The 16,752-nt window shown below is 37.4% G+C and overlaps 1 protein-coding gene across 1 annotated transcript in view; it reads right to left on the bottom strand.

The window, feature by feature from the left end:
• Positions 1-16,752, bottom strand: part of LOC306841594 (transmembrane protein 132C) — a 152,748-nt gene that overhangs the window by 56,367 nt on the left and 79,629 nt on the right. The gene's annotated exons all lie outside the window — the stretch shown is intronic.

The raw sequence follows: 16,752 nt of genomic DNA on the forward strand, positions 1-16,752 counted from the left end.
AGTGAATTGAGCGTGGTGATTTTCTTCTCGTCACCACAACAGACTGAAAGTAATCACAAAGTTGTGCAGGCAAACAGAACACACCCTTTTTTAATGAATGCATGTGCAACAAATATACAAATATCTTTTGTTCACACTTACGAAAGGGAGCGTTCACATGCGCACACTTATGTAAATAAGTCACAATCCTGCTGTTGCACACAAACGTGAGTAAACACAATTGCTTTGTTTGTGATAATTACAGTGTGGGCATGATTGCTGTGCAGCTCATTCTTAATGCATTGTCCCATAGATTACACACACAGGTTATAGTCAGCTCCTGCACAACTACTTACCAACAGGTCCTAAAGAGAGTCTATTGGACCCTCACGTTAAATGTACCTGACACACCTACACTTTATCTTTATGTTAAAAAATCTGTTTTCCCTTTGTTGTTCATCGTTTTTATGTACACCAACTATTAACACTGGATTCCAAATGTGATATTTCACACACATTGTCTTTCCAAGACGTCTTTCTTTCTCGCTGAATTTATTACTGGTTATGCAAATCAGTGATTCAATGTTGTATTGAACAATGGAGGTTGAGGGCATTAGCAAGGAAAAGGCTACTAGTAATCACACATGGTCAATTTGCATCTCTCCTGGGTGATGTTAAAGCTAATTTTCAACAAAAAAATATAAATAAATTCACAACACAATCTTAAAAGTGTATCGACCAATATCAATAAAGGGATTATTGATTAGTACATGGGGATGTACATACATTGTGGGGAGTAAATCATTGTTTTAACCCTGCATTATGCATCCAGATTCTAAAGTTACATTCAGGTTGTCCAATTAATTTGTCCAGAAATCAAGTCAAAGACAGCATGTAACAAGGTTTTTAAATGCTTAGAAATTCCTGTGTACATGAGCATTAGCACTTCATGTAGACACATTGACAGTCAAAAGCCTATTAAAAAGTAAGATTAGTTAACATTTTGGAAGCATAAAACCCCTGAGCTGCTATCACAGACTCTAAGAACTGAACCCATGCACCCTAATGGCTGTTTTTTAAAACACATGAGTAGCATTTTACAGTCTCAAAGTGCTGATATCAGCAGCTCCTCCCAGTGTACACCCAACTCCCAGTCAGAAGTGCATTAGGTATTAAGCAGAATTTAGCCACCACTTAATGAGCTCAGAGCTAAATAACTACCAAGGCAATTACACAGACATCAGCCCTTTATTCCTTGACAAACTACATCCCCCTTATACACATCAACACAACACATCACATCCATGCAGGCCCTGTCCATAAATCAAACAGGGTATTTGTTCAAAGCTGATCACGTTTTTTATATGAAAAATTGGTGCCAGTGCACATAATCCACGTATCAGTAGGTCTACAGCAGCAGAATTTCTCATTGATCAGCAGTTAAAGAGCATGATGTGAGCGGCTGTCTTGGTGGAAGGGAAATTATAAAGCATTTTGTAACAGGGGAAAAAAATGGCTCCACATACCCAGAGGTCTGTGTGCAGAAATGAGACATTGATCCATAATTGGAAGCACTCAGTCATGAAATCTAAAGACTAATTAAAGAAAGAGGGCTTTAATGGCACCCATTTACATATTCATCAGAGTAATTCAATGCTGCTCGCTGACTTACCGCCTGTGAGAGATGGTGGGCTGATCTGGAGCCTGGGAAGAGTTGGATTAGTTCACACAGTGATAGACTAACGACTAGTGTCTCAAACATCTGACTGCATCAGCGGGAGCCTTTTACACAACATGACTGCCATGTTTTTTTTGCAGTCACTGACACACACATCAGCTGACACAAACAGGAACAGTTGCATCAATTGTTCATAATCAATTGGCACTAACTAACTAACCTAACACTGTAGAGTCGTTTTTGGATATATGGAAATTCTGTCCCATCTCCAAGCAGGCACAGTCTTAAAGATATGTCAGTACTGCTAAACCAATGTATTTTCCTATACATGGACATGTTTACTTTCTGAAATTGCCTGTAAAATGTTTCCTGTTTTCACGAGATATTTTAAATTCAAGACAATAGGTCATCAAGTCTGTCTTGTGGACCTTAGAAGAAGATGAAACTTATGTATTAGCCTACACTAAGTAAATCTCCCTCAAGCCTACATGTTTTAATTGCATTGTACACAAAATCTATAGAAAAGTGTAAAACGTATGTAACTACAAAATGCCAATCCTAATATAGCCCTTTAAAAGAATATGAAAAAAGAAAGACTATGAAACAACAGTTGCAGTGGGTAAAATATTATTTACAAAGCAACATCTGTTTTATCAAGTGGATCACTGTAATGATAATCACTGTAAATGACTGGCTGGTCTAACATAAACCTTTAATCATAATTTAAATGATGTTGGTTTCCAGAGGCTTTACCAAAGTAATTACAGGAAATTATTTAAAGTCTTTCAAAAACGAAACTGCTCTGCTGTTGATAGTTTGAACTAAGCACTATTTGCTGATGTCTCTTCAGTATGTCCTCCAAAGGCACTGACAGCTTCTGATGTGGCATTATCCCCTGAGGTGAAACTTGTAACACTATCACACATGTGAATGTGTTTGTATGTGGGAATGTACATGCGTGCAGTCTTGAATCTGTGCGAGAGTGTTAACATGAGAAGGCTCAATGTGGAAGATGTGACATGAACCAAGTGTGGCATCTCATCTGGAAGCCTGAACATGCTGGTCCTGCTGTTCTTGAGAACATGCAAGGTCCAGCTTCTGATCCTCCTGGGGCCCACTGAGGTGTACACAGCGCCTGATTACATGTCAGGGCTGGTCAGACTTGCTAAACAGGTGCCGGGCTCCAGGACAGGGGTGCCTTCTGTGTCATCCTGCACTTTTCCCTGCATGTTATCAGCTGGACAGAGCTCTGCTTTAAACCTGTTAGTCTGTGAATGATAACAGAGGACAGCCAAAGATTGCTTGTCACTGTAAGCACGCACATGTGCTGAAGTGCAGACGAGAGGATGTGACTCGCAGCTTTTGTGTTTGTCTTCTGCTTGATTGAATCCGCTTGTGACTGAAAACAGAGCTGCCCACTTGTGTTACATGTTACCGAGTTACTCAACATCTCCTCCCTTTGAGCACATTCAACCCCCTCTGTGTGTTTTTTTTTCTCTGCAAATACTGCCTCGACAGAACACCTTTCTCAACAGCCCTGGGCCTGTTTTAATAGGCTCATTTAAATATTTCTCCAGTGCAGGTTAGAGAAATGAGACAGCGTGGGTGCCAGACCAGGTTTTCTGTAAGTGGAATAGGCTTTGGTATAAAAGCCAATCATCTTGAAGGCCAAGCTAAATGGAGGTTAATTGGTGCCAGCTGAGGCCAGCGTTTCTTTTGCCTATTCACAGTTGAAACAATCTGTGGGGAAGATATTCAGAGAAATGTGAATGACAGAATTCAAGACGTGCAGCTTACTCTCACTCCTCTGTTGTTTATCAGAAAGGAGTGCTGACTGACGGAAACATTGATGAAACCCAATCCAGGCATTCATTGGATACCACAAACATGTAATTAAAGAAAAACAACCAATTTTTTGTCACAATGCCTGTAAACAATTGCATGTTTACATCCCTAACCGTTTTGCTTCCCTGGGTGAGTGCTACCTGCAGAGAGCCGAACAACAATTTAGATCTAACCACAGGTCTAAAGTGTGCCAGTATATTCTGAAAACAGACGGAGGAAGTTTTTGCAGAGGGCACAGTCATACATATATTTATAGGAGGAAAGCATGGGAAATAAGTGCGTGCTGAGCTTACCTTTGTTTCACAGTGAAGTATTTCAAAACAAAACCCTAAGCTTCTGATCCTTCACAAAGGGAGGATTTAAAAAACGCAGAGTATGGATGGTCTGTCTCAAAAACTTGAGTTGTTACCCGGAGCGTTAGTTCGAATTGAGTGTTTAAAGTCTGCCATTTTTATAATTGGATCAAATGAACTTTTTGAATAAATACTGGCATACAAATATATAGAAGGGACTAAGTCACGGTTTTAATGTCATGTCATGTAAGGAGGGACCTACACAACACTTACTTTCTTTTAAAGTCAACATACCAGAAACTCTAACAGTAAAATAAAACTATTCTCCTTTTAGCACCATATGTGTGATCTGTGAATGGTGAACGGATTTTGTCTCTCAGTTTTTTTCAGTATTTTCCATAAAGTTTATTATTTGAGTTACAGTCTACTGTAAGTATGTTTATGAAATAATGACATGACCGGCCATTAAAGCCAGCTATTGCTTTGAATTGATCAATTCATCAAATACACTGCTCAACAGGATTTTACCAAATTTACAGTATTCCTTAAGCTCCTGTGAGGAACTCAAGGTTTGAAACGATTTTGGCGACCCCTCTGGACAAAGTACCTATTATGTCTTGCTGATCTTACTAGTGTCATAGTCAAGACTACACTAACCGAGACCAAGACATACACAAGACCAGAGTGATAAAATCTGTAGTCCGTAGACAGAGTGAAAAGGCTTTTGATTCCGAGACGAGACCAAGACCTTCAAAAATTTGTCTCGATATGTGTCTTATGGCCAAGACTGATTTGGGGTACTGCAACGCCACTGTAGATCTTACATGTCTAAGTAGTATGTTCTGATTTTTAATTAACAAATGTTTCACTCATTGGGAATATTTTCTATGGTCATTTAAAAGTATGGTTATGTCTGCAGCGTGATGTTTAACGTCTAATCTGGCAACTACCTGTAGCTGCGTTTAGACCCCGTAGATATAACAATATAGTGGATCTATATAACATGAAAAGGTCTCAGTATTAATTTAAGCCAGTTTCATAACAAGAAAAATGAAGCCTTTGTGATTAAGGTAAAGCCTTCTGTCTGACTTGATTTACACTTTCGGTCACCAATAAGAATAAGGCACTGCTGACAAAATGTACTCAATAATAAGAAACCCTTTACAATGTATGTTGATGTCACTTATTGTAAGAATAATGTATTTTCCACATGATTTATTTAGCTCGTGTGTCTTGCCATTTGTATTCTTCCCCTGTTTGTGAGTAATTTACTGTTTGCTAGAGTTTATTAGTGACAAAGGCTTACATTAAATGAAAATACAAACAATTAAAACGTTATATATAAACAATTAAGACAATACAAAACTTCACAGGATATCACATATCCCAGACACATGACAAACTACATTAGATTCACTTTAAAACAGTTAAACAAAGGTGTTTTTTTTGATGATCACAAGCTCGGTTTGCCTTAATACATGTTTTAAGTTTACATTTACAAATACTAGAGTCTCTGAAATGAATAGGAGTTGAGTTCCACACTTTTCTATGGCTCTCACTGAAAATGAGATTATCTGAGGGCAGTTTTCTTAAAGGTAGCTAAATAGTCACCTCTTGCTGATGCTCTGGTCTGCAGAGCATTGTTCCTGCAGAGTGCCACACATCCTTTAAATGGTGGTGCTGGTTCATGAACTAATACTATATACACAACATATCTCAAAACAAAGAACACAGTAAAAAGCAAAATAAGTTGTACTTTTGAATAATGTGACAATGGTGGAAGCCCCTTTATTTAAAACAAATCTGTGACTAATATTGAAATTGAGATACTGATATCCAGTATGTGCAGTGCTTTTACAGTGACAACGGTCATGGGTAAGTCTTACAATGGTTAATTATGTCTGTTTTAAATCAGTGTGGAAATGCCTCCATTGAGAAAAACTTGTTAGCTATACATTACATGTCAGGTGTTTCATTGTTCCATTTAAATAAATTTGACCTGAACGCAAGCCACAAACTGTGTCACAGGCATGATTCATGATAAACTGCTTATTGTGCAGAAATATGCAATTACCGGTAAATGTAAGCTGTTGCAAGTAAGTACACTCAATTTGTTGCATATTAAGTATTTTTTCAAAGCAGGTTTACTGTTAGTTACTAGAGAAAAAAATCGGTGGTAATACAACACTGGTGGGTCCAATCTAATCCTGTGGAGGATTAACCTATAAGAGCAGGATATTCCCTGATAAACCTTTATAAATCTGAAACACATGAACTCTCTGGGACACATGCAAACCTCAATTTGTCTCTGTGCTTCACATAAACTATCTACCAAATGGTGCCAGCTTCAAGCATTTTCTATTCAGTATTGCTCATGTTGTAAATGAAGTGAATCTAAGATAATATATGATCCAACTGTCCCCTATATTACAAGCTATTTAGGTCAGCACATGAAGCTAATGTGATGTGTGAAGTTTCAAACTTCACGGTCAGTTAGTGTTGATGTAAACAGCATAGATCAGATCCTCTAAATTTAGTGATAATGCAGTCTGGACTGAATTGAATACAAAAGTGCACGAAGGCACATTGGGACATTATTTCTTGGGAAATGTTACACAGGAGCAGCTTGAACAGTCAGATGTAATCTGGGCTGACTGCAGTAATCAGCTGGCTGTCCTGCAGAGACACAGAAAATGTGACCCATCTGCTGATAAAGGAAACCACACCATGTCTTTTCTATTACATGTAATTTAGATGCTCCTTTCTCATCTGTTCATAATAATAACCTCTGTGTTCACTCCATCTTTATCAAAAAGTACCTCAGTGAAAGCTGTGACACTTCTAGGCTCCAACACACAGGCATTTATCCCACCTCATTTAAATGATTAAGAGATGAACAAATTAATGAATAGCAGTGTAAACAGTTGTGTATTAGTAAACACAGCCAATGAGTCCCCGATGAGAGCATTTACTGTAAATGGAAGCCAGTGGAAATAAGGCTAATGCATTATTAAGGTTGTTAGCATTAAGACTGTCAAGTTAACATTCCTGTTGCCCCTAATGTAATTGGGCCATTTCATTTCAGACTTGATTTATGCAGCATTAAACAGCTTAAAGCCTGCAGCGCAGCGCTCCTTCGCACGGCTGCAGCACCTAAAAAAAACGTGTTTCATGCAAAAATTAAGAGGGTAAAGCACCTAATCTGGAATGAAGTTTGAAATCACAGAAATAGCATTGACCTTAACATGTACTGTACTCGTGCTGGAATAGGATTTTCTCCACTTTCACTTGGAATAACCTTGTCGTTCTTGCTGTGACTGGACGTTTTCACATCTCTAGAGCACAAGCATAATCACAAATGTCTGAGAGAGCCTCAGACATCAGAGAAAGAATGAAACATCCACGTAAAAGTATGTTTCATATTTTTTCAAAGCCCCAAGGATTGAAAAATCTATCCTGGGTCTTTTCTTTCATTGCATTTTTGCTGTAAATGTCACAAACTATAAATAATTATGTTCTCAAAGGTTCTCCAGACTCTAAAATGGAGATAAATTGTGAGGTTGCTGCCAAATCTCACCCGTTATTACATAGCTTTATGATTTCTTTTCCCCTGGGATCTCAGCAATTCACATTGATGTGATTTACAAGGCTGCTTCAGAGAGAAACTCATGTATCTATACAGTGCAATTAATGTATGCTGAGTTCAATTTCATTCATCTAAACTTTTTTGCAGCGTTGATTGAGACAATGTGTAACAGGCTGGGAGGAGTTTAGGTGATTAAACATCCCTCCCCCCCCCCCCCCCCCCCCCCCCCCTCTGTTGCTGTTCCCACTTGGACAAGCTCTCTTGAGTGGACGACCTGCTGTCCCTCTACTGGGAGTGGTGTGGGCGATTAATGAGGTGATGGCTCAGAGGAGAGAGCCATCTGCACCCAGACATTCCTAATAAAGTACCAAGGCCCAGACATGGCACTTTAACTGAGGCCTCTACTTATAGCTTATGACATGCTGAGGAGGCAGGACTGCTTTTGTTTTGAACAGGCTTCGCTTAATGGTGACAAAGCGAACTTTCAATCTTCCAAAGTGCACTTCAGCCAATATGAGGTCTACTCCACTTCACAACTTTGTCCTTTCCTATAAGGACTCCTTTGATTTCTTTGATGTGCTGTAGCACCATTGAGAACCTGTGAACGAAAGGGTGTCATGCTCCTGTCCAGGGTTGGGAAGTAACAGATTACATGTAACGGCGTTACGTATTTAAAATACAAAATAAGACTTACAGTTTAAATTGGTGTATTCTGAATACAGTTATTTTCTCAAAAATAAAAAGGATTACTTGTAGGGATTAGCCTACTTTATGTGTTAACAGTGCGTGAGAGCACTTTCCACACAAAAGAATTACAACGGTAGAAGATGAGTAAAATGCACAGAAGGACAAAAATGCATTTTTGACATGGAAATTCTGTGAACATTTTACCTACAAACCTGGTCAAGAAGGCTGCAAGATCACAGTGTAGCACAAGCTTTGCTTACTGTCAACGAAGCTGCTTTCACCATTGAGGGACTCCGCGTCTAATTTGAAGACAGCATGAGATATTACGATGTAAGTGGTCTTAAACTCTATATCCTATCCTATAATTCTTATCAACACATAAACAAACACATACTGTATACTGTTATTTTTCTGAACTGTCAAAACGGAGTGTTTTATTCTGAAAATAAACCAGATGTTTTATTGTTGTTTCAGTGTCTGACTTCCCGTCCCGCTTGTTCTTTTCTCTGCTGAACTGATGCGTCATGCTCTGGCATCCAGAAAAAATAGAAGCCTTGGGTGTCTGCTCCAAACTGCCAGAGCTGAGACGGAGCGCAGCGGACCCCGTGAAAGCACACAAATATTGAATGAAGTGAAACTTATCAGCTCCACTGCCAGAACGGAGCGGAGACGGACCGAACGCACATCTGGTGGAATCACACATACACACACATAGCACACAGTCCCACCTTTCCCTCAAGCTTTTGACCAATCAAACACTTGATAATCTGCATAGAAAATGTCATCAAAACTTGAAAAAGCTGACAACCACTCTCCATGGACCTTACTTGTGCCATACTGGAACAGCAAAGGGCTAACTGGCTAAAATGTCCAATAGTGATAAGATATCGCCAAAGTGTAACGTGGCCACTTTAAATTCCATCAGGTATCTTTTGCACGGCACAGCTCTTTTAACAGTCTCGACGACACTAGTGAATGCCCTGCATTGCACATGCGGATTCACATGGTCTGGAACTCTGTAGACATTGCTTCTTCAGTGTGTGGTGATTTCTACAAGCTTTGATGCTCATTGGCCACATTATGTGTGTTTGTTTTTTCAATCACTTTGGGACTGAGCTGTTGCTATTTCGAGGCACTTTGACTTCACATTATGAGCTCTTACATATGACCTGGCTGCTTCCAGTAGGGCAGAAGTTTGTCTTATCCAATAACAGCAGCGTTTATTGTCGCTAAGCTCTTTATTCACCAATTTAAAATAGCAAGTGTTTTTCTTAAAGCATACAACATTGTATTTGCATTCATGCTAACACACTTCCGAGTTTTAGGACTCATTCCTGTGCCAGCCTATAACATAGGAAGACACAAAGCTAGCTAGCCAGGAGGGCTAAAGTTTGCAATTTATCAAACCGCACATTGAAGAGTCAATGTCTATAACTTAACAATGGTTTCAAAAAACACTTTACAGCTCTTTATTAAGTGTGTATCGCTCATATTGTAGCTCATTATATGCAAAAACTGAAACACTATATCAGCTAAATAGTAATTTCCAGTGACAACATGAAGTCACTGTGTTAGATCATAATGGATAATTTCTGTCACAATTTAGGAATAAAAAGACCTTCAGGTTAAACAGCATCACTTACAGCTAAGGCAGTTCTGGCATTTCATCATTTCTTAATGGTTTATTAATGGTTTATAAATTGTATATACATAGTTTAGTAATAGTTTATTAATGGCTTATTAATGGTTTATAAATGGTGTATAAATGGTTTATAAATAGTTTATTAATGGTTTATAAATGGCCTATAGTTTAATAATAGTATATTAATGGTTTATTAATGGTCTATAGTTTATTAATAGTATATTAATGGTTTATCAATAGTTTATTAATGGTTTATAAATGGCTTATTAATGGTTACGTAATGTTTTAAAGTTACTTAGTGGTTTATTAATGGTTTATAAATGGTTTATTAATAGTTATTTAATGGTTTATTAATATTTACTTAATGGTTACTTAATGGTTTATTACTGGTTAATAAATGGTTACTTGATGGTTTATTAATGGCCAACGAATGGTTTATTAATAGTTACTTAATGGTTTTTAATGGTTAATAAATGGTCTATAAATGATTTATAAATGGTCTATAAAGGGTTTATAAATGGTTTATTAATGGTTTATTAATAGTTCATTAATGGTTTATAGACGTTTATTAATGGTTTATAAATGGTTTATTAATAGTTTATTGATGTTTATTAATGGTCTATAAATGGTTTATGAATGGTTTATAAATGTTTCATAATGGTTTAGAAATGGTTTATTAATGATTTATAAATGGTTTATTAATGGTTTATAAATGGTTTATAAATAGTTTATAAATGGTCTATAAATGGTTTATTAATAGTTTATTAATGGTTTATAAGTGGTTTATAAATGTCTATAAATGGTTAATAATAGTTAATTAATGGTTTATTAATGTTTTATAAATGTGCTGTTACTTAATGTTACGTAATGTTACTTAATGGTTTCTTAACACTCAAACTACCAAGGCAGTCATTTTGACTGTTTTCAAAATTTGAAACGCCATAACTTGGTTTTAAAAAAACCTATGTACCAATAGGACCTTGACTTTTCCTAAATGTATGTATATTTCATTCAAACATTTTTTATCATTAAAAATTCAAAACACAAATGAGATGAGTAGAACTACCTCAAACTATAATCAGCAGTCAAATTGACTGCAGGCTTTTTACAGGGGGTGTAATCTGTTACATTTTCCCGCCCTTTTTCCTGCTCTATTGTTGTTTGTTCTTTATGCTCTGTGAAGCTAAAACCTAGTTATAGTTTTACTCTAACCCCAAGAGAGACACAAATTACAAGTAGAAAGAGAACTATTCAAAGCCTTGATGAGGAAGATTCCAACAGAGGAGCAGGTTCAGAGAGTGATGTCTCTTGGTGTAAATAAATAAAATAAATAAAACACTCAATCATTATATTTTCATTTAATGTCGTGATTTATATTTACCTATTCCACCAATTAATTCTTAGATCTTTTAATTGATAATCCAAATTATATACACATTATGTTCGAGCAGTCAAAATAACTGCTATGGTAGTTCTAGTAGTTGCAGAATTCTGGTTGACCGAGTGTTAATGTCTGTCAATATTTCTATTATGTAAATTTTAAAGGAACTGGCATTAGCTGTTTGATGCCACCTGCTTCTTTAGGAGGACTTCAGTTATGTTATTTTCAGTCAAAAGCTACACTGTAGCACTTCTTGATGAAACACTGTCACCTCAGTTATGATTTTATGAAATGCAACACTGCTATGAAGGGAAGTGTTGTGGTTTGAATGATCATAGGAACGTCTGCAGGGCAGGGAAACAGATTCAAAGACATTTTTCTTTAGAAATTAGATTCTTGTGTGTGATGACAAAACTGTAAATTATGTTCAGCTGAGAAGCAATTTACACGTCAACTAGAAAGGTTGTATGAAAGTGAGGAGAAAGAGTTGGCAAGTCTAAAATGGTGAAGTCAGATTTTTGTTTTTTTGTACTCAGTAAATCAGTGAATCAGCGTGGTTGGAGCATCAGCTGTGAATGAGAAGAAAGGAGCTGCTCAGCTGGCCTGGGTGAGCAGCTTCAAGTGACTGAGTGAACCTGCACACGAGTGCACCTGACCCATCAGTAACACACATGCTAACAGCGGGGCTGAGCTCCATTATGGCACACATTAACATTCACACAGGCTTTCATTAGAGGCCCTACAGACATTATTCAATGACACTTAAGTCCATCTCAAGGTCCAGTGGCTATGGTGCGTTTTTACCACAGCCTATTTAAGCTCCATCCAAGTGTGTGTGTGTGTGTGTGTGTGTGGGTGTGTGTGGGTGTGTGTGTGTGCATGCTAATTATGAAGATGACAACCCAAGCTGATTTTAGCCTGTTTACATCTTTATATATATTTATATATATATATATATATATATATATATATATATATATATATATATATATATATATATATATATATATATCATCCTCCAACCTTTTAATAGTCAAATGAGTCAATATGTAAACATTGGCATTAGTTGTATTGCTGATGGTCTCATGCACTTTTGCAGGTCCTATATAGGCACAAGTATCAATTTCAGTCTGTTTCATAACCAGCTAGTCCTCCCAGGAGCTTATTTGAAGAAGTCCATAGTAAAATTAAAATTCTTCTAAGGTCTTATTTTACAGCATTTTTAATCACCACATACTTTATGGTCAGTCATGTGGTAATTTTACTCAAAATGCCAGTTGCTCACAATCTGAATTCACCATTTGAAAAGATGTACTTTGATTAAGTTTCAGTATTCCTTCTTTTCTATTCAAGCAACCTGTTTCCTTGCATGAAAAGGGTCTCAGATGGCTTTAAACAGCTGGGAAACGGTAAAGGCAAATGTTGAATATAATGCTTGACGTTGATTCTTCTGCAGTATTATATAAAGTATGTATAGGTTGCAAATACACATTTTTAACAAATGTGCAAGAAGGCAGCTCTCACAAACAAGAGGGAGGCTTAACAAAGGGGAAATATTAATTAAAATGTGCAATATACCGACAAGCTGAATGAAAAAATGTCCCATGCCACGATTTTTTTAAACAAGTGAAACTATATATTCAGAAAGCAGACATTTTAAAAGTAGGGCAGCCAGATTAGAAACAAGTATATTTGTGCAATGTAAAATAATAAATTAAAAATGATGTCCTCAGCAGGAGAAGTGTGCCTAAATTTAGCCCTCAATGCTACCACGACTGCCTTGAAATAAGGCTGTAGTCCATGGGAAAACAGTATTGTTTAATTTATCTACAAGAAATAAGACTGGCATGATTAAAGGAAATAATAAATTACTGGCAAATATGTTTTTGCCAAACAAATGTACAAAACAATTTTGATCTTCGGGATGAAGACAAATCTGAAGGAGTTAAAACGTATGATTGACAAAAGATCACTCTTCTCCACTTTGTTTTAAAGGATGAAATGCTTGACATAAGTCAATGTGACTTTGACAGAGCGATTTTGTACTTGACAGTGTTTATAAGACATACTGTATCTATATTTCTTGTGTTCCTTATCTTAAACTGGAGGTGCTCAGTAAAATGACTTAAAGGTCTTATTTTTGAAAAAAAAAACTTTACATTTGCCTGCTGCCATTACAGCTAGTGTGTATGCAATAAATGCAATCCAGGCCTCCTTTTTGCTTGTGATAACTTGAACAAACGTGTCTGTTGAATGTGATTTATACTAAGTGTAATGGCGTATTTGACTAGATGCAGGGACCAAAGTAAACTTGAAGGAATTAAACACAAAAGTCCTTAAAATCAATTAAAATGTCTAAACATTAAGGCTGCCAGAGTAGCAGAAATATCTGGTCCAACAAACACAAATCAGGAATATGAAGGATTTAAGTTGTTTCATGTTAGTTTAGCTGTGCATGATTCAATTTGTTTTGTATGTTGTCTACTGGGATTTAAAAATCTTCTGAATTCTACAATATTTCTGACTTTGAAAATTTGTATTTTAAGGAAAACAAACCAAAGGGTGAAAGTAATGCCCGGATGTTAGAAGCAACCATGTTACATGTGTACTGTAAAAAATGAAGATGCTAACAGGATTCTCATTTGTGTGACCTAGAGCTTTCACCCTCCTCATCATCCGTCTTTAGTGTACGAGGCAGCAGAAAAGAAGAAAGCGGACTGAATGAGGGCTCAACAGATGAGATAGCTACGTCTAATCCCTTCTTAAAGAGACTCATTGAAATGACTGGGAGAGGGGAGGACGAGACGAAAGAAAAATGGGAGCATTGTGTATTGTGTAGCCATCACAGGGCGTCTTTGGTCGTCTCTGTGAAGTGACTTTGACAGCTCAGGGGATTAAGGAGCGGTCCGTCGTTCACGGCCCAAACAGCAGGGATTAGACTAAATATGTTCACTCTGGTCTCTGGCTCTTTCACTTAGAAAAATCAATAAAACATGATTTTACAATAACTGAGCATGTGTGTGTAAGTGTGGTCTTTGAGAGAAAAAATAAATAAAAGTGAGGATATGGCTCCAGAGGAGGAAGGTGGAGTTAGCTGCCAAGTGTTCCTGCAGTTTGCTGAAAGCTTCTTTGTATGTTGTTCAGGCACACAAAGCCATGCACATGAGCTCAGGATTTATTACATCCATAGGAAAACAATTTTTAAAGAGCAATAGTCAAACTTAGACGAACTACAGGCCAGCACCTGCATATTCTGATTGCCAAAATAGGCTCTTGAGAATTTTTAATTAGCCTTTGCGTTATTCCATGTGTAACAGCTTTAAACCTGTCATGTTTGCTGTATGTGTAATTCCAGAGAAACTGTGGCTACCGAAAAACAAGCAGAAAAACAACATGGCTGTCAGTGGGGTTTTTTTGTTTGTTTTTTTCAGTTAAAACCAAAAAAGAGCTATGCTATGTGCTTTACAAATGAAGACATGATCTGGAAACAAAAATCTCTTGAAGCTTACAGTTTGAGTTTTTAATGAGCTTCAAAGCAGTGGTTCTTAACTGGTGGGTCAGGACCCAAAAGTGGGTCGAGGAACCGTTTTCATTTGGTTGCAAAGTTCTGCCTGATAAAATAAAAACTGAAAAAATTCTGTTTTGTACTGTGTAAAGTCCAAGCTGGTTTTTTGGGGTTTTTTTCATTAAATAAATCGTATTGGTTGATAAACTATTATGCACAGCAGGTTTGCACTGCGGGTTGAGGGGATTGCAATTTCACCCGTGCTGTATGTTTAACATGGACCATATTTGACAATAAAGCCTACCTACCTACCTATCAGAAATGTGGAGTTGGTGGTTGGTCCTTAAGCTAGATCAGTTAAGAACTGCTGCTTTAAAGTCTCAGTGAGTCATCATCACTTATATGTTGTGGCCATTATGTTAAGTGAATGAAAAAAAAAAGTGATACAAAATTATCATCAACAAAACTTTGTGAGGCAGTAAAAACCTTTCTATTTATATGGCGCAGCTGTCAAAACTTGTTTTACAAGTGAACGGAAGGTCTGAAAAGAAGAGTGCGGAGGCGACTCTGAGATCCTGGGGCAGTTTGTGTTTGAACTTACTGCTAAAAAGTCAGAAAAGTTTGTTTGTGTTTTTAGCTGAAAGAAATATGCCGATGAGATCTGAGCGTCACCACCAGCAACCAACACATCACGACTGAACTGAGCTGAATTTAACTCTGCAGAATCAAATCACACATTACTGTTTGACACGTCGATTAAGCTTTGGCTTTTACATACACTCCAAAGCAAGCAGTTTTCTTCATTTTATGCACTGTAGATCTGTAGTGACAAATTGTCATTCCTTATGGTGATCCCAGCAGTATGTCTGAGGTTATCACTGAGCTAACAAATCCACATTACACATGTTTCAGATACTGCTATATATAATTAAATAACTCCTGCACAGCCTTGATTATAAAGTTACAGCCCAAATGTCAAGTGTCCTGTTTTCTTAAGGGAGTGGTTTGAGAGTTTACTAAGTGGAACGAGAAAGCTAAAGAGCAAATAAGTGGAGTTTTCCCCAACCCCCAAATCTGACTCTAATCCATAAAATTACACCTGTCACTAGAAAGTTAGATCCATTAAAACTCCTTCCTGCTCTGAGAAGGAGAAAACCATTAAAACACACAAAGGCCTTCAATCAGCACTTAATTAACACAGCAACCTTTTTCCCAGTGCTGGCAATCACTCCCCTATCTGCCAGATTAGTTTAAGGACGTGAATACAGATAGGAAATGACCAAAACAACTCAGAGGCTGTGGCAGAGGAGAACATAAGTATGCAAATAAAAGCCAGAGAGAAGCGGAGCGGGAGGATGAGTGAGAGAAGGGGGGAGAGGATATCCAATATGCTATTAACTTCCCCCGCCCTACAGTGGTTTCAACAGATATATCCAATGGCCTTCATGTCAAGTCGAGTGCATCATTTCAGCAGAGGGAACATCACTTAGATAACCACTCACACTGTTCGTTTCACTGCCTCTCTACCTCATGTGAAATGGTAACAATCAGTTGCAGCGCTCCCTAAAAAAACTGGTAACGTAAAGGACAGTAAAGCTTTTTTATGACATTAAACCCTTACAGTGTAAATGATGGTGATAACTCAGTGGCTTTGTGGCACTAAAGCACAAAGAAAATAATTTATAGCAGCCATAAAGTAATTCCTGCTCATGTTTTATAGAGATGTTCTGATAACATCATTTCCCTCTCAATATTCAAATATCTAAAGTCTTGTACTTTCCAATACAGAGTGCAAAGATGATTCTGACTCATAGCCTACAAATAAAATGTCTCTGTATACAGTACTTCTAATCCCCAAAATCAGGCTACTTCATCTGTTGTACCATAATATGAAGACAGGAGTCTGTGAGAGACTTCAAAAAACACGATAAGAAAAAAAAGGTTTGTATTAAGGCCATACCAAAAATAAGTCAAAATAAGCTCATTTAAAGGGTGACGCTGTGACAGTAAAACGAAACAGTTGAGTATTGGATTGGCCTTTTGTTCACATGGTGTCGGTGTTTCACAAGGGTGAAAACGCAAGCTTTTGAATTCGACCTCCAGAGTGGAACGAAACTGATATGGGGGGCGTATCGCAGCCATGTGAACGAAACGGA

Source organism: Symphodus melops (genome assembly GCF_947650265.1).
Source record: "Symphodus melops genome assembly, chromosome: 1".
In the NCBI taxonomy this organism is placed as follows: domain Eukaryota; kingdom Metazoa; phylum Chordata; class Actinopteri; order Labriformes; family Labridae; genus Symphodus; species Symphodus melops.